Source organism: Rattus norvegicus, chromosome 1, assembly GCF_036323735.1.
Source record: "Rattus norvegicus strain BN/NHsdMcwi chromosome 1, GRCr8, whole genome shotgun sequence".
NCBI classification, from domain to species: Eukaryota; Metazoa; Chordata; class Mammalia; order Rodentia; family Muridae; genus Rattus; species Rattus norvegicus.
In genome coordinates, this window is record NC_086019.1 from 203,187,740 (window position 1) to 203,212,591 (window position 24,852).

Consider the following 24,852-nt stretch of genomic DNA (forward strand, 5'->3'; position numbering starts at 1 on the left):
TTTTGCTATTTTGAGTCTCACTGTGCGATCCAGACTGCCTTGGGTTGAACTCACTATGTCGTCCAGCCTGGCTTTGAACTTATGGTCGATCTCCTGTCCTAGCCTCCTGTGTGTTGGGATAGCTGGTGTGCGCCACCACACCTAGCTTTTTGACAGCTTTCTTTCTAACTTGGCTATTTCCCCTCAGCTGATGTTTTATGGCCTTGGTACTTCAATTCTGTGTTCCTGCTACACCCAGGCTACTCTTGGGGTTGGTGTCTTTTACAGTGGACAAGTGACAGCTGGATTGTGTTGTCTCTGGTGCTCACCTTTGCTTGGATTTGGTTGGCAGGTGCTTGGTCTTTGCCATGTCCACCGGACATTGGCGACGCCTGTGCCCTCAGCAGTTCAGGGTGAAGTGTTAAAGAATCACTAGGAAGCCTGAGTTAGGGAACCCTCTAACTGAAACTAGCAGGCTGAAACTCCAGGGCTTGGGATCCTGTGTGTTCCACGGCTAAAGATCTTCTGTTTCTGTTTTTGTTTTGTTTTGTTTTTCTGTAGCATTTGAATTAAAACCTAAGAGGAGAAGAACATGTTGGATGTACGCCAGGAAGCAAACACAAGTGGAAGTGAGATTCAAGATTCCCCCTTCTGCACTCCTGCCTACCTTTATCTTAGCATGAGCCCTGACTCTCCCTGAGGGCAGGGACAGGGCAGGTAGGGCTACCCAGGACAAGTCATAAGGCCTTTCTGGAGACAGAGGAAGCTGCTATCTCCCACACTCCCCAGGGATTCCATTGCATGATAGGCTTAAAGAGGGGTGGGGGTGAATTTGTAGGCTGTGTGTGTTTTAACTGTGGCAAAGTATGCACGTTATAAAATTCAGCACCTGGGCCTCTTAGCAGAGTACAGTTCTGTAGTATTAAGTACATTTACACTTTTACGAAACTGTCACGGCTGTCACCCACCTCTAGATCTATTTTGGTCTTGCAAACCTAAAGTTCAGGGGCTGAAGAAAGCTGCACAGTTAAGAGCCCTTTCTGCTCTTAAGTGTAAGAAACAGAATAATCCCGATGTCGCACTAAGGGATAAGGTGATTTCTTTTTGATAAAGGGGTGTTCCACCACCCAAAAGGGGCTATCAAGCACAGCAGGGGAGGAATAGCAATTGGTCTCTATTCTAAGGCAGATGGTGACTGTATCCATGGAGACCTTTGTAAACAAAAGTTCTACCAGGTTGGGGAGGCTTGTGGACTGTTGGACCGTGGCAGGCTGGCAACCTTTAGTAGAATAAAGCATCATTGTCACCAGGGACCCGAGTACAGTTCCCAACACCCACGTTGGCCATCTTGTAAGTGCCTGTAATCCAGCTCCAGGAGATAGGACACTGTCTCCTGACTTCTGTAGAAACCTGCACGTGCAGACACACAAACCCATAAAATTAAGAAGTAGTAGAAATCTTTTTTAAAACTCTGAAACTTTATCCTCCTTAGAGACCAAATCCCCCTTGACCTCCCAGGCTCCCATCACCTCGGATCCGCCCACTCTGGGGACAGAAGTGAAGCTGTAGTGTGGACCTTCTCGTGACTGCTTATCTCAACAAACATCACTTCTTCAAGACTCATCCATGGTGCACTGGGAGGTGATGGCATCCCCTTCTGTCTTCTTTTTAATTAAAAAAATAATTTATTTTTACTCATGTGTGCATGTCTCTGGTGTTAGTGGGGCCAGAACAGAGCATCAGACTCCCTGGAGCTGGGGTTGCCAACAGTTGTGATTTGCCTGACATGGGTGCTGGGATTTGAACTAGTATCCTTGGGAGAACAGCAAGGGCTCTTAACCAATAAGCCATCTCTCCAGCCTTTAAGGCTGAGGAGGACCATAATCTGTTTGTGTTTATCCTTCAGCACGCGTATGTGTGTGTCTCTCCACATTTTAGCTTGTGTACAGTGTCGCTGTGGATGTGGCTATGGCAATAGCTAAGACTGTTTTAATTCTGTCTATATTCAGAGTCTACTCTAAACACAGTTGCATGACTATCATCTATATCTATCTATCTATCTATCTATCTATCTATCTATCTATCTATCTATCTATCTATCATCTATCTATTCATTTTGAAACAAGGTGTGACTATGTAGCCCTGGTTGGCCTGGAGCTCTCTATGGCCTCAAACTCACAGATACCTGCCTGCCTCTGCTTCCCAAGTGCTGGGATTAAAGGCGTGCACCACCACACCCAGCCCTGAGATCTTAAAAAACAAAAACTAAAACAAAAGACAACCCCCAAACCCAATCCACCCAGAGTGGAGCCTGCAATCATACAGCCTTCTGTTTGATGTACTGCCGTGCTGTTTCCGTGGTATCTGCCTCAGTTTCCACTCCCACCAGTGGTCGCAGTTCCCATGAAGACTTGCTTTCTGTTTATCCTGAGGATTCCCGCCATCCTGTGGATGCAAGACAGTGTCTCACTGGCTTGGATTGGCATGTCCCTAGTGGTCACTGACTGTAAGCATCCACCCCTATGCTTGCTGCCATCTGTACTCTGGTGTCCTTCTTCTTGACATCTTTTGGGGACACACATATGCCTCTTCCAGCAGATTTTAAGCTCTTTGAGAAGAACGGTACTTGACTTTCCCCCACCCACCCCCAGGCGCAGGTAAGGAAGGCTGTAGGTGTAGTTCAGGCCTTCCGCATCTTCCCCTGTTAGAGGAGCCTGGAGGGTAGTGAGCGAAGTCAGTGAAAAAATTAGTGCACTTATAGTGCTTTATGAAACTAAGCTTTATCTTTAGTTTTTTTAGGGGGCAGTAAACTTTACACAGTGGCATCTCTTGGCGGCGACCACCTTTCCTCTTGGGGGTGTGCAATCACGTGCACACCTAACACATACCTCAGTCCTGGCACATGCCAGAGAATCCCCATCCCCAAAGCCCTCCCCAGCCCTGCAGCCCTGACAGGAAGAGGTGTCTGTCTCTCTTTCCTCAGCACATTAGCTCAACCTGTGCACTTCACAGGAACAGACCCACCGGGCTGTGCCTTTGTGTCTGGGCTCTTTCAGGAGCGCTGGGTTTCCGGGCTGACCCACTTTGATCTGAGATGATAGTTCTTTCCTCATTGCTGAGTAGCGTTTGTCCCATTGTAGCTGTGTCCCCCTTTCACCCACTCACCTGCTGATGGACACAGGCAGCTGCCCGGTTCCGACTCTTGATGTTCCTCCTCCTCCTCCTTCTCTTTCCTCTGTTACCCGAGTGCTGGGATTAAAGGCTACAGCACATCTGCATGGCTTCATATTCTTTTCCTAAAAGGCAAAATTTTATTTTTGCCCAATTTTGTTTTGGTCCTTTTTTTTTAAACATGTATTTATTTGTGTGTGTGTGTGTATGTGTGTATGTTTGTGTGTGTCTGTGTGTATGTATGTGTGTATGTGTGTGTATGCATGTATGTATGTGTGCATGTGTGTGAATGTGTGTGTATGCATGTATATGTGTGTATGAATATGTGTGTATGTGTGTATGTGAATGTTTGTGTGTCTGTGTGTGCATGTGTATATGTGTTGTATATGTGTGAATGTGTGTGAATGTGTGTGTATGTATATGTGTGTATGAATATGTGTGTGTATGTGTGCGTGTGTGAATGTGTGTGAGTGTGTGTGTGAATGTGTGTGTGTATGCGTGCGTGTGTGAATGTGTGTGTGTGTGTGTGTGTGTGTAAGCTGAAGGATAATTTGCAGGAGACAGTTCTCTTCTTCTATCATGGAGGTGGTAGGACTTGAACTCAGTTCCTCAGGCTTGATCTTGCTGATCCTAATTATTTATTTTTTCAGTCAAATATTTTAGATTAGCATACAAAACAATGAGTTACACTGTGGCTTCTTCATACAGAGTTAAAATATACTTATGTTCTGGTTAGCATACAAAGAAATGGGTTTCGTTATCTCATTTCCACACAGCCATGTTTCATTCTTATTTGCCCCTTCCCTCTCCCTTTTGCCAGTCCCCTCCCTCTCAGGTTCACCCCTCTTCTGCTTTTGTGTTTTACTCTCTTACCGGTTCCTCTCCCTACCTTCCCTCCCTTTAGACCTCCTCCTCCCCTCTCACAGTCCCCTTCTACATTCATGCCTCAATTTTAGATTTACAGAAAATCTACAAAACTCATCTGAGTTCTGTTCACCCTTCACCTGGTTCCCTATGGTCACCATCTTGTGTGAACAACCCATGTTTATCAGAAGCAGGATATTAAAACGGAACTATCAGCCTGGCCTTTAGTCCTGGTACTCAGGAGGCAGAGGCAAGATTTCTGTGAGTTTGAGGCCAGCATGGCTCCAGTCAGGGCTACATAGTGAGACTTTTACACAATTAAATAATTAATGAAAATGGAATAGAAACCTTACTTATTTTCTGACCCAGAGTCCCATCCTGGTCCCCACGTTGTACCGGTGGTATGTCCCCTGACTCAGCCTTCCTGTTTCCCATGGCTTTGAGGTTGGAAAGCCACTGATGTTACTTGGAGAGGTTTGCTAGTTGAGTTTTATCTGGTGTGTCACCATCTGAAGGAGGGTGTGATCTGGGACTAGAAGCCCTCAGCAGAGACACTGGATGCAAAGTGTGGTCATCCGGCTGTTCCCAGCACCAGTGCCCCCACCCTGTGAGAAGTGCTCAGTAACGGGAGCTTCCCTTTGCTAGTTGGTCAATGTCACACTGAGCCAGTACAATCCTCCCAGCTTCTCCTGCTCACCGGAAATGTCGACACTTGCATCTCGTGGGTTCTGATGGGGAGCTCCCAAGGCTGCTAGCCCCTTCCTCCCATTCGCATCCATTAAGTGGAGTGATGAGGAAAGGTGGTTCCCACTCCTGGGCGATGGACCCAGGTAGTTACTTTACGCCAAGGCTAAATTCCAGCGACAACAACCTTTACTTAGCTCTACAAATGTCTCTAGCTTCAGCTTTCAGAGACAGGGAGGCCTCTGCAAGCTTCCCATGAGCCCGGGTGTAGCGGTTTGAACAGGAATGGCCCTCGTATTCCCATGTGTTTGAGTGCTTGGCCCATAGGGAGTGGCCCTATTAGGAGGTGTGGTCTTGTGGAGTAGGCGTGACTTTACTGGAGGAAATATGTTGCTAGGGGGGTGGGCTTTGAGGTCTCATGAGCTCAAAACTAGGCCGAGTGGCTCACAGTTCTTTTTCTATTGCCTGCTGGTGCAGACGTGGAACTCTGCGCTACCTCTCCAGCATCACGTCTGCCTGCATGCTGCCATGCATTCTGCCATGACAATAGTGAACTAAGCCTTTGAACTGTAAGCCAACCCCAATTAAATCTTTTCCTTTTTAAGTGTTGCTGTAGTCATGGTGTCTCCTCACGATAAAACCCTAACTAAGACACTGGGACAGGAGAGAGGGTCTCACTCTGTAGCCCAGGCTGGCCTTGAACTAAGAACCCAGTGCCTTAGCCTCCCTTAGTGCTGGGATAACAGACATGCACTCACTGTACCAGCTCTGTGTCCCAAGCTTGATGCCTGCTGTTTGCTCTTGCTTCTGGAACTTTATTGATCTTTTTTGCCTGAAAGCCTTGAGGATTTTGTTTCTTTAGCTTTGATGTCTCATAGTTTTAGTAGATATGTGTTGAAGCCAATAAACTGGATTTAGTTCTCAAGGGACCTGGTGAGTCCTTTGAAATTCAGGTGGTTTTAAAATCTACATGGGAAGCTTTCTTGTTATAGCTTTATATTTTATTTATTTATTTATTTATTTATTGTTTGTTTGTTTGTTTGTTTTTTGGATATTTTGGCTATATATATGTCAGTGCAGCATGTGTGTGCAGTGTCCAAGAAGGCCAGGAGAGGGTGTTGGATCCCCTGGAACTGGAGTTAAAGAAAGCCTGACTCTCTGTGTGGGTGCTGTAATAAACCGCGCCCTCTGGAAGGGCAACCAGTGCTCTTAACCACGGAGACGGTCTCCAGTCTTCCCGGTTATAGCTTTAAATATGATCTTTGTTTTGCTATTCTGTTCTTATCTGCTTTTTGGCCCCTTTGTCTGTTTTTGCCTCAGTCTCTGTTTCCTGTCCTCTTTTCTCCTCTTCTCTTTTCCTTTCTTGAGACATGGTCTCATTCTGTAGCCCAGGGTGGCTTGGAATTCACTGTGTATCCCACCCCGACCTTGAACTTACCATGAGTCTGCACAGTCCACTCAGGTGGCTGAAGATTAAGAGCATGAGCCATGTGCTGGCTCCTATTCATACTTTTCTTTACTCTCTTTTGTTCTTGTCTCTTCTCTCCTCTCCTCTGCTCTCCTCTCCTCTCCTGTCCTCTCCTCTGCTCTCTCTTCTCTTCTCTTCCCCTTTGTCAGGGTCTCTACACATAGCCCTGACTGGCCTGGAGCTCACTGTATTGACTAGGCTTGCTTTGAAGTCAGAGAAATCCTCCTGCCTCTACTTTCCAAGTGATGAGATTAGAAACATGCTACCACACCTAGGCCTTTTACTGTTTTCTTTATGTCATTTTATTTTTTAAGATTACCTGGCTTATTGATTCTTCAATGCTTCTTTTTATTTTTTAAATTATTTATTGTGTATATATCATACAGCTTTCTGCCTGCATATATGCCTGCAGGCCTGAAGAGGGCACCATATCCCATTACAGATGGTTGTGAGCCACCATGTGGTTGATGGGAATTGAACTCAGGACCTCTGGAAGAGCAGGCAGTGCTCTTAACCTCTGAGCCATCTCTCCAGCCCCCTTCAATGCTTCTTATTAAATCATTTGAGTCTATTCTCCCTGAGCATTTCAAAATTAATTTCTCATTTTAAGGTATTTTTGATGTTTCTTCTTCCCCCTCCTTCCCTACCACCACCACCACCTCCTCCTCCTCTTCCTCTTCTTCTTCTTCATCTTCTTTGTCTTCTTCTTCTTTCCCCCTCCCCATTCTCTCTCTCTCTCTCTCTCTCTCTCTCTCTCTCTCTCTCTCTCTCTCTCTCCATTTTGCTTTGTGGTATTTCTTGTTTTACTTCTTGTGGCAGGATCCCATGTGGTCCAAGTAGGCCTTGAACTCATTGTATAGCTGAGGCTGGCCTTGAACTACTGATCCTCCTGCCTCTACCTGCAGAGAACTGGGATTATAGGTGTTTGAACCATGTGCAGGTTGGTTTTTCATTTGTTTTGTTTTGTTTTGTTTTGTTTTCTTTTGCTTTGCTTTTGTTGGTGTCTTGTTTTTTGTTGTTGGTTTTCTTGGCTTTCCTGTACAAGACTGCTGAGTGGCACATTCTATCAGGTTGATGGAATCCAGACACTTGAATGACAGCTTTCTCCTCCTTTTCTCTCTCCTTCTTCCATAGATCATCCTTCTCCCCCTTTCCTTCCTCTCTGTGTAGTCCAGACTTGCTCTGAGTTTGCTTGTTCACTGACCTCAGCTTTCTCAGTATCAGGACTATAGCTGTGGACACTATGCCTAGCAACCATTGCCTCTTCAGGCAAGTCCAATGGCACAGAGGTACCATCCCAGAGCTTAGATTTTTATGGGTGGCTCCGAGGATTGAACCTAGGACTTCAAACTGGCTACATAAAGCACTCTGCTGCAGAACTACATCCCCACCCCTACCTTTACCTGTCTTTAAGTCATAAGTCTGCCTGTCTGCTCTTTTCCCAAAAGGGGCCTTCTGTGTTCTTTGAGATCCCTGCTGTGACCTGGCCGGCAACTGCCCTGCCCAGTTTCCTCTGGCTGGTGGCTCTCACTTGCCTGGGCTGTGTGCTAGCTCCTTCCTCTCCTGTCTGTTTCTGGAGTGTGTTCTGGGCCTGCCTTTGCTTGCCTGGAGGGCCCACGGTTGGAGAGGGCAAGCAGCAGGAGTGATACAGGCTGGGGTCTGCTCCGTTTCCCTTTTACTTTCATTTGCTTGGCAGTTTTGGTATTTTCTGTCTTTAAGTGTAGATCTGTGAAGATCAAGGGTGTAGATCTGTGAAGACCTTTTAAGGTGGTGAAATTAGTTGTATGGTTTAGGGAGTTGGTTAGGGAAGTTAGATCTTCCGTGATGAAAGAAAGTTCTTTTTGTTTAACTTTTTACTGATTCTTTATGAATTTCACATCATGCACCCCAATCCCAATCATCTTCCCATTCTGTTGTACTAGCCCTCCACCCTTGCAACCTCTCTCTCCACAAAAGAAAAAAAAAAGTCTTGTGGAAGTTGCAGTGTGTCACAATGTGTCCCCCAGTATATCCTTTTGTCCACACATCTTCACTTGTAAATACTTATTCCAACGGTCATTGGTCTGGTTCAAGGCCTCTTAGTTCTGCTACACTATCAATACTTGATCCTCATGGGGACTCCTCTAAGATACCCTGGTGTCCTGTGTCATGGAGATCCTGCAGCTTTGGATCTGCAGGACTGGCCTCTTCATATGCTATAGCAGGTCATAGATGGAGTAGATATTGGGGTGAACCAAATCAAAGCCCTGGATCTGGTAGCTGAGCTGGTCAGCCTGCCTGATCTCCTGCACCCACACCACAAGGGCAGGCTCTCCAGCAATGCCCTGGCTGGCCAGCTCATCCAGTACTGCAATCTGCAAGGGACAGACTCATGCCCTCCCACACCAGCATGGACAGCTCTATGTGTTGCCCAGGTGAAGTGCATGGCCCATCCACCCAGGCCCCATGGTGTCAGAGGGGGAGCAGGAGGTGGGCATCTCTCCACCTGGACCCCATGGCACCAGACTGGGAGGTTGGCTCAGACTTGTTCCCTGCCTAGGTCCTGTTGTGCCAGGCTAGGGGGGTTGTCTCAGGCATGGTCTGACCATTCTTGTACAAGTCTGTGGACACTTAAGTATTTTGGGGGCAATTCCTCAGAGTAGAACTGCTGAACCATAGGATAGGTGTGTGTGTGTGTGTGTGTGTGTGTGTGTGTGTGCGCGCGCGCGCGCGCGCGCGCGCGTGCACATGCACGCGCTCATATGCACATGCATGTGGAGGTTGATATCAGTATCTTCCTAAATATTCATCTTTACTTTTTGAGGCCAGGGCATGGTAGTGGTGGTGTGCACTTTTAATCACACCACTCGGGCAGAAGCAGGCAGTTCTCTGAGTTCAAAGCCATCCTGGTCTACAGAGTGAGTTCTAGGACTACCAGTGCTAAACAAAGAAACCATGTCTTGAGAAAAATAAAACAATACTTTTTGTGGTAGGATCTCTGGAGCTCACTGATTTCACTAAATTGACTGACCAGCAAGCCTTGGGATCCTTCTATTCCTGCCTCTCAGCTGACGGTTCTAGAGCTAGCCACTGGCACTCAGGCTATTCCTTCTGTCTCCCCATGAGCTCTTCAACAGCTGTGAAAGTTGGGCTTGAGCAAGACTTTCACCTGAGTTCTTTAGTTCTTTGTTTTGTTTTTGTTTTTCAAGACAGGGTTTCTCTTTGTAGCCCTGGCTGTCCTGGAACTCTCTTTGTAGACCAGGCTGGCCTCGAACTCACAGAGATCCACCTGCCTCTGTCGCCCAAGTGCTGGGATTAAAGGTGTGTGCCACCACACCCAACTGAGGCCTTTGGTTCTTGGTTAGCAGCAAAACCGGCTCACCACCAAAGGCCTCAGACTCTTCTCAGCATCCTCACAGACAGCCTTAGAGAGGCTGGAGCAGGTATGAAGTGGGCTGACACAGTACCCATGATGAACATCTTCCCTGAGTGACACAAAGCACATGAATTTGTGCCTTGTTGCCTTGTGTAGAGTGAGCATCACCGGCATTTGAGATGTGATGTGAGGAATTAAGGTACCACCTTCCTGCCCCAGCAGTAGAGGGTGCTAGGTGCCAGTCAGCTTTCCCAGGTTGCCTGGCAACTGCCATGGAACCTAGAGGAGGAAAAAGAGATGGTGGCAAAGCAGAACCATGGTCCATGTGCCAGCAGAGCCAGCTGGCAGGATCGGGGCATGGAGACTGCCTCAAGCCTCAGCTTTAATTAATGCCTGCCCGCATGTGTTTGTCCCTGCCTGACCTTCCTGCTTCTCTCTGATTGACATCTTAAACCATTTGTTTGAACGTGGGGACTTTGTCAGCAGGAGCTTAGCATTGGTGTCCTGGTTTTGACCCCTCTCCCATCAAAGGTTGTACAACTTCATGCCAATAATCAGTCTTCTCTACATGTGGGTGTCAAACCCCAATTTCCTTATCTGGTTCAAAGACCCTGAGAAGTTTTAGCCCCACCTGTGCACTGGAATTTGACAGGAAACCATGTTATTCCAAATGAATTTTCAGTGTTGTTGACCCTGGTCTACCTGGGCACTGGTGCTACCCCGTCTGCCTGTTTGCCTGCCTGTCTGTCTGTCTGTCTGTCTGCTCTTATCAGCATTGGCTACAAACTTGTCATTATGTTTGGGTGAGGTTTCTGTTCCTATGATATTCAGCTTACAAAGAAGGAAGGTTTGTTTGGTTCAGGATCGTAGAGGCCGTGACTAACTTCCAGAGTCACAGCCTTGCACAGCATAGCACAGGAGGCCGCTCATCTAGTGGTGGTCAATAACTGCAGTTCTGGTGTCCCCTTCGATGCACACCCTCTAACCTAGCACCCTCTGCTAGGACCTAACTCTTAAAGGTTCTACCACTTTCCAGACTTTCAAACTTTATCTTTGGAGAATATTCATTCAAGACACAGTGGTGTTCATGGATCAAAGTCTGGCTCTATAGACTAAAATCTGGGCACAGCCTGGTCCTGTCCCCAGTGGTTAGTGGGATTTGGGCACCTCCTCTTGCCTTGCCAAGTCCTGCCTTCTCAACACCTTGACCTTTTCCCCAGCTCAGCCTATGAGGGTGGGTAAGGAAGGTGCCCAGAGTCAGATGCCTGGAAGTAGTAAATACAGCGTGTCTCTGATGCTCTTGTAGCTTACTGCTTACAAGTTGTCCACAAGCAGGATAAAAGCCTTAGAGATGCACATGTCTAATAACCTTGGCATTGAGGGAAGTCCCAGAGGTGAGTCTCACAGGTGGAGAAGGGGTATCAGGCTCTTTAGAAGGATGTGGGTGGTGTGGATCTTCCTGACCCTGTCACGGGCTTTCAGTGCTTGCAAAACATCCTTGCTCCTGAGTATAAAGGCACTGAACTGCCTGCCTTGCCTGGCCTGCATGCTCTGTCCTCACAGTAATGATGAGTGGGCCATAAAAGCTTTGAAAGAACAAAGCAGTTCTTCCTTAGACTCAACACTTTAAAGCCTCAAATCAGACTCTGCCTGCTGCTGTCTGGGTTGCTAGGTATGTCAGGTAAACAGGGCTCATCGTAGTGGACTGCTGTTGCAAGTGGAACTCACAGCATAGTTTATCAACACTTATGAATGAGAGTGGAAGTTTTCCTTGTTGCCCCGAAGGCGAGCTGCCTCTTCAGGGTGTTACAGTGGCTCCTTTAGTTCCTGTGGCCACAGATTGTGACGTGGGCAGACATCTCTTAATGCCTGCATCGTCCACACTGAATTTAGCACCCAAGGGGAATTTATGGAGGTTCAGGGACTTGGTCACAGCATGCATATAGAGTCAGTAGCAGATGAGTGTCCCCAGCAGGTGGACATAGGTAGCAGACCCTCTGAGGCTTGCAAGTGAGGAGACCACAAAGCATGTGGAAGTAGGGACTGCAGAGAGCAGAGGGGCTTCTGTCCAGGGGTTGAGCTTGGACTGGGTTAGTTAGGTGGCTGGATCGGGGGGGAGCTTCCCACAGGACTGGTTTAGGGCTGGGGGACTAGTACAGGGCAGAGAGTTTCCCACAGGGTAGGCAGGGATGCATGCCCTCTTCCCATTGCAGTTTTGGAGTGCGTCTCCTACATCCCTGGGCATCTTTGTATAAAGGCAACCAAAGCCCAGCATACAGCATACGCTCACAAGCGTTTCCTAAGGAGGTTAAGGACTTAGTCCCTGGCCTTGTGTACCCAGGCCATCTTCCTATAACACACCATTTGGTTTTCTTCTTAAGCACTTAAAAAAAGAGGCTGGAGTGATGACCCAGTGGTTAAGAGCACTGTCTGCTCTTTCAAAGGACCCAGGTTCAATTCCCAGCACCCATATGGCAGCTCGCAACTGTCTATAACTCCAGTTCGAGGGGATCCGATGCCTTCACGCCAGTGCACCTAACATAAAGTTCAATAAATCATTAACAGCATTTAAAATTACATTTATGGGGCTGGAGCAATGGCTCAGTGGTTAAGAGCACTGACTGCTCTTCCAGAGGTACTGAGTTCAATTCCCAGCAACCACATCTATCTCACAACCATCTCTAATGGGATCTTATGTCCTCTTCTGGTGTGTTTGAAGACAGCTACAGTGTACTCATATATATAAAATAAATAAATCTTTAAAATTACATTCATTTATTTTTGTGTGGAGTACAGCATGTGTGCAGGTTAGAGGACACCATGGGAGTCGGTTTCTTTCCTTCTAACATCTGAGTCCCGGGACTGAAGTCAGATTCTTATGATTGGTAGATTCTTATGATTGCCCTCTGAGCTATCTCACCAGTCACCAGAAACTTGTTTCTCTTCATCATTCTTTCAGCTATGGTGCCTCTTGCGTGGATTCTCCTGTCACCTATGCCCTTAGTGGCCTCTCGTTCTTGATCTACCTTGGGTGCTGCTCTTCTGTACCAGGTCTGTTTGCATTTGTGATCTGCTCTGAATGTGTCATGCCAAGACTGTGGACTTGGTGCAGAAAGGGACTAGATTCCTGCTGTGAACTGCTCTCGCAGGCCTCTGAACTATAGAGCTCTTCCCTACCCATAGCCCACAGGCGTAACTAGCAAAGCTCCATTCTACACGCATCCTACAAGATCCCCGACATGACTGAAGTCTGCTTAGATCTCTGTGAGTCCACCGTGGGTGGAACCGGGGGGGTCTTCACAACCTTAGATAAGTCCAGGGGGAGGAGGGATGACTGATGCCTCTCCTATATGGAAAGAAGCTGTTGTCTTTGCCATTGGAGTTTGAAAAGGAGGTGGTTGCTAGGTGACTGGTGGAACAGCTGGCCTGGGCTCTCCTGGTCTGAGCAGTGAAGACCTATATCAGGCATGGCAGCTGTCACTGGAGCACAGAGAGTTTCTCCTGCTCCTGACCCTACCATGACTGGTTCCAGGTCTTCCAAGTATACTGGGAGACATTGATGTGGCTGCTCCCTGACCTTCTTAGCCTCTGAAACTCATTTCTGGGCCTTGTCCTGGAGCAAAGAGATTCTCCCTGGTGGCTCAGCCAGAATGTGGAGACCTGTGTGCTTCCTCTGACTTCTCAGAGAAGGAGCCCTGTGTGGAGGCTCTGCAGATACAGGGCCTCTCTCCCAGCTCTACATCTGGGAGGCTGAGTGTTTTGTGGCTTTTCTTGGGGAGGTGCTAAAAAGAAATCTATTCCCCCCAAGAAAGATAGGCCATCAACCAAACAAGGAAAGGGTTCAATCTAAGCCCAGGTTAGTGAGTTTGGGTTACTTATGGAGCATGGGGGATTTACCATTGGGAAGTCCCTTGGGTGACTTACAGGCAGCTACACTTCTGTAAGTTTCTCAGTCAACTGATTGGTTTTTACATATTGACAATCGGCATCTTTGGGAAGTTTAGAAACTACTTATGGATCTCAGAAAGGCCTTGTGAGTCTTGAGACCCTCTTCCCTCCTTCCAGGAGAGAACATAATGGGCACAATTCCACAAAACCTGGAGGAGGTCATCATAGCTACTCTGTTGCAAGATGCTGGTGGTTATGACAGTAAAGTCTGGAGGAAACAGCTGTACCACACTGGCTTCATCCACTACCCAGAGGAACTCAACCCACTCTCCCCAGGAACCCTTGATGGCATTTGATATATCTTGTGGTCACTGTCATCTTGAACTCTATATCTAACATCCTCAGAAGTTCCGTGCTTCTCTCCCCTGATACAGTCTCTGTGAGGGGTAGCTGCAGGCCTATCAGTAGAGAGGAGGAGATCAGGGTGTGCTCGTGACTATTCCACATAGGTGATGTAATTCCTCGGAGATTGGCTCTCCCATCATCCAGACTCCCACCCTGGATTCCAGACTGTCATCCTGGGTTGCAAACTCCACTGTGAGTTCCAGACTCCCAGCCCGGGATTCAGACTCTTTGCCCTGGGTTAAGGCTTCCTTCTGTGGGGTCCAGATTCCCACCAGGGGTTCCAGACTCTCACTGTGGGTTCCAAACTACCCTGCCATGTTCCAGTCATCCTCCTTGAATTCCAGACTCTTTTTCCTGGGTTCCAGACTCCCACCGTGGGTTCCAGGTTCTCACCCAGGGTTCTAGATTCCCACTATGGTTTCCAGACTCCAGTTTCCCATTGTGGATTCCAGATGCCCTACCCTGGGTTCTAGACTCCCATCTAGACTCCCAACTCTGTATTTCAGGCTCCTTCTTTAGCTCCCAGAATCATATTTTGGGGATTTCTACCACCAGACCCTGACCCCAGGCACAGGCTGTCAGCTTGTGTTCAATCACATTCTTCTCCTCCTCCTCATTGGGATTTGAGACCAGGTCTGTTTTAGGAAGGGATCAGTGATAGGGGTGACCACTTCAGGGAGGGAGGGTAGGACCATCCACAGGGTGTGTGTGTGCGGATTACTGTTATCTGGCTCCTGTGATTGGCTGCGTTTTGGCTGTCATCCCCCAGCACCAAAAGCATGTGGACTAAAGCTCACAGTTGCCATCCTCAGAAAGGGAAGGGGAGTGCAGAATGCCCCCTCCTGACCTTGCTGGCAGGACATTGCTTATGTGTGCATTTCGTGAAGGAAACTGCTTCTAGAGGGCGGAGAAGGTCCTGGGCCACAGCCTGTGGTAGCAGCAAAGCTAGCACCCGGAGTGTGCAGGAATACATGGCCAAGCACTCTGCCAGGCCATGCTTGGACAGAGGGTGTTGAGAACATACACAGCCTTTCGGTTGGTATCAGGACCTCTGGCTGAGACCGGTGCAGAGCACACAGGTGAACCCAGCTTACAGCCAAAGCCAAGAGACCAGCAGTCATGCTCACGGCCTAAAAGCTTTGCCTCTCTACAGCCCCACGGAAAGTTACCTTCTCCCTTCCAATGTGGCAGGGATGTGGGGCCCTCAGTGCTGGGTGCTCTGGCTGAAGGCAGCAGCTGTGCCCCATATTAACCCACGTGAAAGCGGCACCATCCTCTTCCCTGCTCCGCCAGCATGAATGCTGTGCATTCTCTGCTATGGCCCGCATGACATATGCCAATTAGCAGTGAGCATAATGGTGCTGTGTTCACTTCGCACACTGAGTGCAAGTCAGAGAGAGGACCTGCCATCAACCGTTCTCAGGGCCAGATTGCTGTTTTGTGGGATCCTTAGCCCTCCTTCCTATGAGTGTGTGCTGGCCCACATCTCTCCTGGGCACTGCTCAGGTCTCAAGGCTCCTAGAGATGAGTATGCATGGTACCCTATTGGTGCTTCCCCAGAACCTGTGAGTGCCACTGTCTCCGGAGTGGACCCAGCCCAGGCCTTGGAGCCTAGCTAGTATGGGAGATTGGTCAGTGACTTTGTGCATGTGCGTGTGCGTGCGTGCATGCATGCATGCGTGCGTGCGTGTGTGTGTGTATTCTCACCTGTCACACAGTGCCATGGGAAGAGCTGCATCAGGGGTAGGAGATCACACTCTTCTGGGTGGATGGCACTATTGACAATGCTTACCTTAGGTTTCAGAGTCCCAGTTGTGATTCACTGGCCACCCCTTCCAGGCTTGTGGTATCCATCCCTCAGCACAGCTCCCAAGGTGGTTCCGATAGATGGCGGCTGCTGACTTGTCTAACCCTGGGCAGTCAGTCACAGTGATGCCAAAGCAGTGTCAGCTACACACCCGTACTGGAACTTTCTTTGGGTTTTGCAGGTATGAAAAAAAAAGCTTTCTTCCCTTCTAAACTTCGCTTCTTTTCTGGGAGGCCCCGTGCCATCCCCTCTGTTGCCAGTGTCTGGCAGGCAGGGTGGGGACATCGCTATAGTGCAAATGGTGGCACTGGCTGTGCTGCCACCGGCTTTTTGTTTTCTAGCTGAGGATAGTATTGCTTTTATAGAAGCCAAGCTTTGCTGTGTTTCTGTGGATGTGGGAAGGGACTCTGACATCTCCAGCATCCACCTATTGCTGCATACTTAACAGTGTGACCATGGCCACGGTGAGGAGGCAACCCCAACCATGTATAAAAGCAGAGGTCAGGACCAGGCTCATTATTCTTGTCTTCCGATTTCCACCTCCACAATGACAGGTGACACTAAGCCAGCCCGAGAATGCCCCAGCCTCAAGTGCCACACTGAAGCCATTAGCTCTACAATGCAGGGCTCTGAGGGCCCTCAGGAGAATCTGGCAGCTGTTAGTTTGCAAGCGTCACAGACTGTTGCAGAGGCCCTATCCACTCACAGTGGAGGTGGGGACAAATTAGAGTGTTGGCCTGAGCTACCCAGGCTACACAGCCACCCACCACAGTCATCAGCTACAGCGACCCTCCGTAGTCGGGCAGCCAGAGAAAAAACTTACTTCAACCTTGAGGGGTGCTGGGAGGGTCAGAGTACAGACGCTACTTTAAGAAATAAATAGAATCACTGAACTCCCGCTACATGCTCCTTCACCAACTCTTATGATGCTGGGCTTACATGCCTCTGGAATTGGCTCTACCCCAGGTTCCAGAGGAAGAGATGGAGAGATAGACAAGGAAGAGAGAAAGGGAGAGGCCGGTTTAGGCCTCAGAAATAGGAACCCTGGACTAAAAGCCCAAGAGCCACAGCTGTAGCTGCTGGGTCCAGTGGCACATCTCCCTTTCTAACCCATGTGCATTTTCTTACCATTCATAGGCAGGACTGGGAGGCAAACTCTACTGTAGGAAGCTGCAACTTAGACCCTGCTTAGTTAGTGCTCACCCCCACCCCCTCCAGCTACCTGATATGAGATCAGATTAAAAACTTCCACTAAGCCCCAAGAAAAACGTACCTGTCACCATCAGCTCTGTGTGGAAGCATTTTAGGGAGACCATGAAAAGCCAGGTCTTTCCTTCCCCACCCTCGAGGCTTGCCTTGAAACTTTCCATTGTAGAGGCAATGGTGAGGTGCGTCTGCATGGTACCCTGGTCAGCAGGGACAGTGAGCCACAGATCTGAGGTTCCCCTGGAGGGGCATGACGAAAACAACATAAAGGCTCTAATAGATATAAAAGGAGAATTCTGTAAATGGCAGCATCCATTCGTGGTGACAAAACACAAACCTTTAGCAAATTCGGAATGCGGGTGGGCTCTCGAACCCAATGAAAGGAGCCCAGTGGCTCCTGCAGCCAACATGGTGCTCCAGGGGAGACCATTGGGAATTTCTCAAGTCTGAACAGGAAGAGGCTCCCTTAGTGTTCTCAAGTATTACTGTTACTTCTCCAAGGTAACAAACCCCAGCATAGGTAGGAAAATCAAAAGTAGAATTGGGAAGGAAAAAAAAAAAAACCCCGACATCATCCATACATGATATCATCTATGCAGAAGACATGCATGTATATGGAACAAACTTTCAGAGCTTTTTATTAGTTTATCAACTTTCTAGTCCAAAGCCAATATCAGAAGGACCACTGGCATTTTAGTGAGGGTTCTCTAGAAGAACAGAGCCAATGGCATATATATGCATATGTTGTATGTATAGAGAGTTTATTAATTCCAGCTCTAAAATGATAATAACAGGGGCTGGAGAGATGGCTCAGCAGTTAAGAGCACCCGACTGCTCTTCCAGAGGTCCTGAGTTCAATTCCCAGCAACCACATGGTGGCTCACAATTATCTGTAATGGGATCCGATGCCCTCTTCTGGTGTGTCTGAAGACAGCTACAGTGTACTCATCTACATAAAACAAATAAATAAATCTTTAAAATGAGAGCAGCTAAATTACCCCTGAGTTGCTGAGAAGCCTTTAGTTATTTATTCCATGAGGCTTGACTGCCTCAACAGCCACACAGTAGCTGCCTCTCACTGGGTAACAACTGCTAGCTACTCAGTCTATAAGGCAGGTTCCCTAGTTCCAGTCTGGTGTCCGGAGCCTGAAAGGTTCCTGAGGATTGGCTGTCTCCTAATCCATGATGGAAGCTTGGAAAGTCTGGCTTTGTCCACAGGGAGGGACCTGGTGATAGCAGCAACAGGGCAAATCTACTCAGGAAGGAGCAAGAGTGGGGCCGAGATGGCAACAGGGAGGGTGACCCTTCTTTTGATACATTTTTTCCACTGGACTGCTACCAGAGGTGCCATCCACAATCAGGCTGGGTTTCCCACCCCAATGGAGACAGTTGGGACAGTTATTCAGGTCAGGATCCCTACTCAGGTGACTCTAATTCGTAGCAAGCTGACATTTAAACCAGCCACAGTAGCTGGCAGTCTCTGCACCACCTTCTTGCTACTTATGATGAAAAACAGTACGTGTCTTCCATATGGTTCTCAAATGTTAGGCACCTGGTTACTTGCATCTGAAGTCAGGCACAACCTTTCGGATAAAATTATACAGCTCCACTGATAGGGTGGTTATCGTTAATTGTCAGTTTGACAGAATCCCAGAATTACCCAGGGGCTGGGCCTCTGGGCATGCATGTGGATGGTTTAGCCTCATTGAGGTGGGAAGATCTGCCCACTGTGAACATTGCTGGGGTGGAGATCCTGGAGTGAATGGAGAACAGAGAGAGAGCCATGCATGCATTCATTGTTCCCTGTGGCGGATGGTGGATGTGACGTGACAAAGTGCACCAAACTCCTCACGGTAATAAACTGCACCCTTGAACTGAGAGCCAGAATGCGCACTTTCTCCCTCAAGTCGCTTTTGTCAGATTTTTAGTCACAGAAACATGAAAAGAAACTAAGACAACAAAAACAGCTTGTGTGCATGTGCGTGTGTGTGTGTGTGTGTGTGTGTGTGTGTGTGTGTATGTGTGTGTATGCGTGTGTGTATTGCTAAGGATCAAACCCAGGGCCTTGTGAAATCTAGACCAAATCACATACAAGAAGGCAATGTCACGATTTCTTTCCAGTGACCCTTTAACCTCAGGACAGTCCCAAAGTCCAAACAGGACTTCACTGAACGTGGCGCGTTGGCTCAGACATTAAGTCTGAATAGGAAGGCAGAGGACAGGAGCTTTCCAGACTCCAGACCCTTGTCCAGCATTAGAGAGGTAACACTGGTGGCCATGCCAGTGACAGAGGCCAGCACGTTGTGAGGTGGTTACAGCCAAGTAAGAGTCACCAGGCTAGCAGACATGGGAAGACCACAGGTGGAAATCAGAACTGAAAATCCTTCCAAAGAATTCCTAGAGGGCAGGCTATGGAGGTACAGGTTTTTAACCCAAGCACTCGGGAGGTAGAGGCAGGCAGATCTCTGTGAGTTCAAGGCCAGCCTGGTCTACAGAGGGAGCAGAGTGAGGTCCATGACAGCCAGTGCCACACAGAGAAACCTTGCCTCAGGAAACCAAGAACAAACAAACAAACAAAAAACCAACCTCCTAAAGAAGACTTTTTACTTTACAAAGTAAGATTTCTTAAGCAACAAATATAATAAACATCATAAAATACAGAAGAAAGGGTGAATGAAATGTTTAAGGTCCCTGTAGAGAGAAGACAATCTAAAAAATGAAAGAAAAAAAAAAAACAGTGACAATTTCACCAGCAAGAGTTAATAGCCAAGAAAGCCTCATTCAAGGCATCGAAGGACAATTACTCCCAGAGAGAAAGAGGGTGCAGGAAGGGACCCTGCGAGCCATGCACACAGAGGCCCGAGCAGCCAGCAAGAACAGCTAACATGGTTCTCGCTGGTCATTAGGGAAAGCAAATCATATTGAGTCAGTGCAGCCAGTGTGGGGGGCAGCCAGGCATGGGGAGGAAGCAGTTTACCACAACTGGCCACCTCTCGGGAGACTTCCATGTTTAGCAAAGTCAAGAATCCTGTTTCCCTTAGGTAGACACCCCTCCCTCCCACCTGGGGGCCTGCTTCAGAGACACCTGAGCAGGTGGGTGTGAGATTCACACCAGAGTTTCATGGTAGCGCCATTTATCATAATACGAAAATGGAAACTCCTCACCAGTAGAGAGGAGGTGGGAAATTCAGTGATACGATATTGTTTTATATCCGTGGGGATCCAGTGAAGATGAATGAAGATCTGCCCACCCCAGTGTGGACAGACGTCAAGAGCACGATGCTGGGCACAGGCTCTGCAGAGTGTGATGTCACTTATGCTGTGCTCCATGACTCGTGAAGCAGTAACGGGATGGTCATGAATATAGACTCGTGGAGTGAAAGTACAAAGCCATGAGAGAGTGAAAGGAGGTCTCAGTCACCAGCAAGTGTGTGCAAGGTGTGAGCAGGGATGGGACACAGGAGCCCCACCAGAGAGGCTCCTGGCCGATGCTGACTTGGTGGTAGCTTAGACAGGTGATGGGGCTGTGAAGTGCCAGAGAGGCAGCGGCCAGGAGTCCACTCAGCTGATTAGTGGGTAGGAGTCAGGAGCTGAAATAGAAGGAAGAACGGACTTGTGGGGAGGACAGACTCTGAGAGACCAGTGGGGGGAGAATGTATGGAACTGGGTTGCCGGGTGAGGTGGCAGGTGGCTGGGTGTGGGGATCACTGAGTAACCCAAGTTCTAAGGAGAACAGGTGACAGTGACCCCTAAAGGGAAGGGAAGATGAGGGCGACCTGGCGGAGGTCAATCCAGGGCCACTGGGTGACCAGAAAGATGACACGAGATTCCCTAAGGGGGCACATTTGCCCAGGTGCTGTGACTCGAGTAGCCCTGTTATTTGAAGTTCAGGCCTGAGACTGTAGCCTCAGGGTCCACCCCTGTTAGTCTGTTGACCAGGGAGCTGGGCCATCCTGGAGGCTGAGCCCTGGATGTAACAGTTGGAAAGGGTTGTGCAGGAGCCCCAGAAAGGATTGCTGGGGTTTTTGTTTGTTTGCTTTATTATTTTCTCCTTTATTTTCCAAATTCTCGACAATGAATAGATTTATTTTTAAATTATGTGTGTGTCTGTGCCTAGCATGGGTACTGGAAATGGAAACCAGGTTCTCTGCAATCAGAGTGCATGCTCTTGATGGCGGACTGTCTCCCCAGCCCCCAAAGAATTTTTTTAAAGTTAGGGTCACACTGTTTAACCCTGGCTGTCCTGGACCTTACTTTGTAGTCCAGGCTGATTTCAAAATCATAGCGATCCATCCATCTCCGCCTCCTCTTTGAGCAATGAGTAGATTTTGTTTTTATAGTTAGGAAACATACATCCTTTAAATCAGCTAGCTGCTACTGAAGGGTTGTGCCTTAGTGTGGCAGACCCTGCCCCCTCTACTCCCACTCAGCCTGGGGACTCCAGAAGGATGCAGTCCTTCTCTGAGGCCCAGGTAAGGACAGCCTTTGGGGAACGAATTTTCGAATTTTCGCAGTGACAAATGAATACATCTACTCAACACATTTGCATATGTTTGTTTTACAATAAAAACCAGACTCCTCTGACTGATAATACATATTCATTGTCTTAAAAATGCATGCAATTCAGAAATACGGAATGCAAAGTGTCACCTACCTTGTCACTTAGAGGTAAAGCCTCTAAGTATATGCGTGTTCTGATTTTTTTTTAAAATGTGGGTTTCGGGGATCAGACTTGGGTTAGGGCTTGTTCTGAGCTGTGCCCACAGCCCTTACTTTTTATTTGTCTGTGAGTGTTATGTGACTGATGTGAGGAGTCCATGCTAAGGTACTCATGTACTCTTGCAAGCACATATGCGCACACACACACACACACACACACACACACACACACACGTACACCTATGTGCATGCATGAGTGCGTGCACACACAAACACACACATACACACATACATACACAAACACACACACAAACACATGCACAAACACACACAAACATACACACACAGACACACACACTTTGCATACTTTTTTTCTTTCTCAGCATACCAGGACTGGAGCCTGGGATCCACCGTGTGGTGGGTATCTGTATACATGTAGAGCCCTTTTAAAAACAGCAGCAGTGTAAGCAGTTTCTGTCTCACTGGTGGGCTGGGAGCTCAGACAGGCACTTGTCAATGGTACCATTTATACACTAGTTCGCCTTTTGCTGTTGGGGTGAATTCTTTTTCCACTGTTGGATCTTCAGTTTGCTTCCGGTTTCCTGCTCTTGCACTATTGGAAACGCTGCTATAATCCTCTTCAGATGAGTCGTATTTAGTTCTTACAGCACTGCATGGCTCAGGGTGTAACTGAGTGGATTGTAAAATAAAGCAAAACCTGTGGACATTATAATAGTTGCCAGCCCCTGACAGGGAGGGAAGAGGCCATCCTGAGTGGACGCTGGGATTCAGGATAGCCCCACTCTGTTGATGTTCTAGCTTCATGGTCTACCTCGTGCTACAGCACAGGGGGTGGTTGAGATCCTGACCTCAGTTTCCCCATCCTGGCGACCCACTGGTTGGTTGTGAGGTTGAGGGCAGGTGGCTTGACCTAAGTTCCCTCAGCTGTGGAAGGCCAGAAACAGTAGCGATCAGCTGTGGGGTTGCCATGACTAGCGGGTGAGATGGGACAAGAAGGAGTGTGGGACAGCATCTGCTCAGAGCATTACTACTGTGGCCACAAACTGCTCATTTTTCCCAACAGATTATAACCTCCAGACCCAGGCGGACAGCAGCTATCAGGCCTCCTGTCTCAGTATGCTATGTTCTACCACATCAGTCTTCTCTGTGGAGTACAATGCCTGCTGTTTTAGGGACATGACTTTGGGGCCTGACTAGAAGAGGCTGGTGGGAGCAAAGTGGGGATGCAGTGTCTCCCTGGTTAGCTCCATAGAGCCAGGCCTGGATTCTCATATCTAAACTGGACCAAGACTCAGTCATAGCCACAGTTCTTTTCCTGGTGCTTAAGACCTGGCAGGGCAGCCAGGGTTACTTTGTTTCTTCCCTAGTTCAACCAAACCAGATGGAGCCACAGTGCCCTCCTACTGGAGGGGGAACTCAGAAGGACCCCCCGCCCCCACTTTTCTTTTTTATTTATTTTATGTGAGTACATTGTCACTGTCCTCAGACACACCAGAAGAGGGCATCAGATCCCGTTGCCATGGTTGTGAGCCACTATATAGTTGCTGGGAATTGAACTCAGGACCTCTGGAAGAGCAGTCAGTGCTCTTAACCACTGGGCCATCTCTCCAGTCCGATCCCGCACTTTCTAAGGAGCTGTTTTTTCAGGGTGAGCTGAGTCACTTAGACTGTAGTGCTGAGCTTGAGTACGCTCTTCCACTTTTGTTATTCAGTGTTTACCTATGTGTCCTTCAGAATGAAAATACCCTTCTTAGTGGAAACACATCACGCGAGTGACCTTACAGTGACATAAAATCCCTATGGGGATTCAGTGTCCCAGAGGAAGAGAGGAGCAGGATGTACACAGAGGCAGCTTGTGATAGAGAACGGCTGGAGTGGGAGCTGTCCAGCTCTGCCCTCCACTCCTCACCCTCCCGTTTATGTGAGGACCTGTCTAGATCCTCTCAAAAGCCAGCATTGGCTGTATAGCTCAGAGCAGTCAGGATCCCCGGGGGCAGTACAGTGCTGGAGCCTCCCCAGTTGTTATCCTGAACTCTGGGCCTCCACATCCAGTGAGTGAGCCTAGGGTGCCAAGAGAAACCTCTGCCTTTGGGGAGAGCTCCAGCCATGCTGGCTGCAGGGTTCTGCCTAGAAACAGCTGAAGAAATGGTTCCTCCCCCTGGATGTAATCACAGCGTGGTAAATTCCATCTGAAAAATAAAAGCGGACTTCTTTGCTGAGTCATAGAAGCTTCAGAGCTGATTTGCAGAACCCCGGCAAACAGAGAGAGCCACAGCATCTAAATGAGAGCTGGGCAAAGAGCAGAACCCGAGGTTTGAGAATGTAAGTATGTGTTCTGAGTACAGCAAAGACTTTGTTATTTTTCCATCCAGGGTAAAGCTTGCCTCTCTAGGTTTTATTCTGTTTGAGTTCTCTGCTGTATTTAGCATGCACATACATGTGCTAAAAGTTAGCAGTTTGTGGTATCCCGAGTATGCAGTGACCATGTAGAGGAGGAAGCTTTTATATGCACATTCATGCATGTACTTGGGGGGTGGCTGGGGCCTGCTTCTCATATAACGCTCCTTTAAAACATGGCTGTCTTATTTGATTGACTGTACAAGCAGAGCCTTGTCCCTGGCAGCTGGGATGGGGTGGAGGATCTGGGTGGCAACTTTGGTTCCATGGTGACAAAAATCCCATGAGCAGAGTCTCTGGAAACTCTGGGCACAGCCTGGGAGCCTCCACTGCCTTTCCATTCCTCGATGAATGGGGTGATGGATTGGCTTGCCTTTGTTTCTTTGAGTGGTTTTGGCTTCAGTCCTCATCTTCTGCCTGCCCTCTGATTCCAGGGTGTCTTCTCTTAAAACTTAGTTAAGAATCACTTCTAAGTAGGACACGAGGGAAAGTAGCAGTTTATATCAAGAGATATTCTTCTGATATCCTAGAAAGGAGCCGTGATCATTATGGTGTGCCTCAGTTTCTCCAGTTGCTCAGAGAAAACCCAGTGTTGACTGGGGCTGGCAGGGCCACAGTGGAAAGATTGCAGGTAACTGGCAATAGCTAAGTTATTCTACTGATACCATGAGGCATCTGAAAAGTCAGGAACCTGCACACACCGGCTACTTTTACAGGCCATCACCAGTCATTCTGATGTTGGTTTGCTAATAGAGAAGATGTTGCAAATAGGTCAGTCTTCCTCATTTGAATCCAAGATCAAAGTTGGAGATGCAAAACCTCCTGGATTGCAGCCTTTGAATAGATGAGTACCAGCACGCTGTCCTCATCCCCTAGATAACAGGAAAAGGCTAAGCATCAGGGGATGTGAGGAACACACACCAAGTCCTCCATCCACACCCCAGCATC

General features: G+C 48.2%; 1 protein-coding gene across 50 annotated transcripts in view; it reads left to right on the forward strand.

Moving 5' to 3' along the window:
- Window positions 1-24,852, forward strand: part of Jakmip3 (janus kinase and microtubule interacting protein 3) — a 127,951-nt gene that overhangs the window by 4,976 nt on the left and 98,123 nt on the right. For 26 of the 50 annotated variants that reach the window (XM_063269557.1, XM_063269555.1, XM_063269605.1 and 23 more), the window contains exon 2: window positions 541-23,829. The exons of 13 other annotated variants lie outside the window; for them this stretch is intronic. The gene's annotated coding sequence lies outside the window, so the exon portion shown is untranslated. The remainder of the gene's footprint in view (window positions 1-540; window positions 23,830-24,852) is intronic. 11 more of the 50 variants (XM_063269581.1, XM_063269575.1, XM_063269566.1 and 8 more) reach the window with 5 other exon arrangements.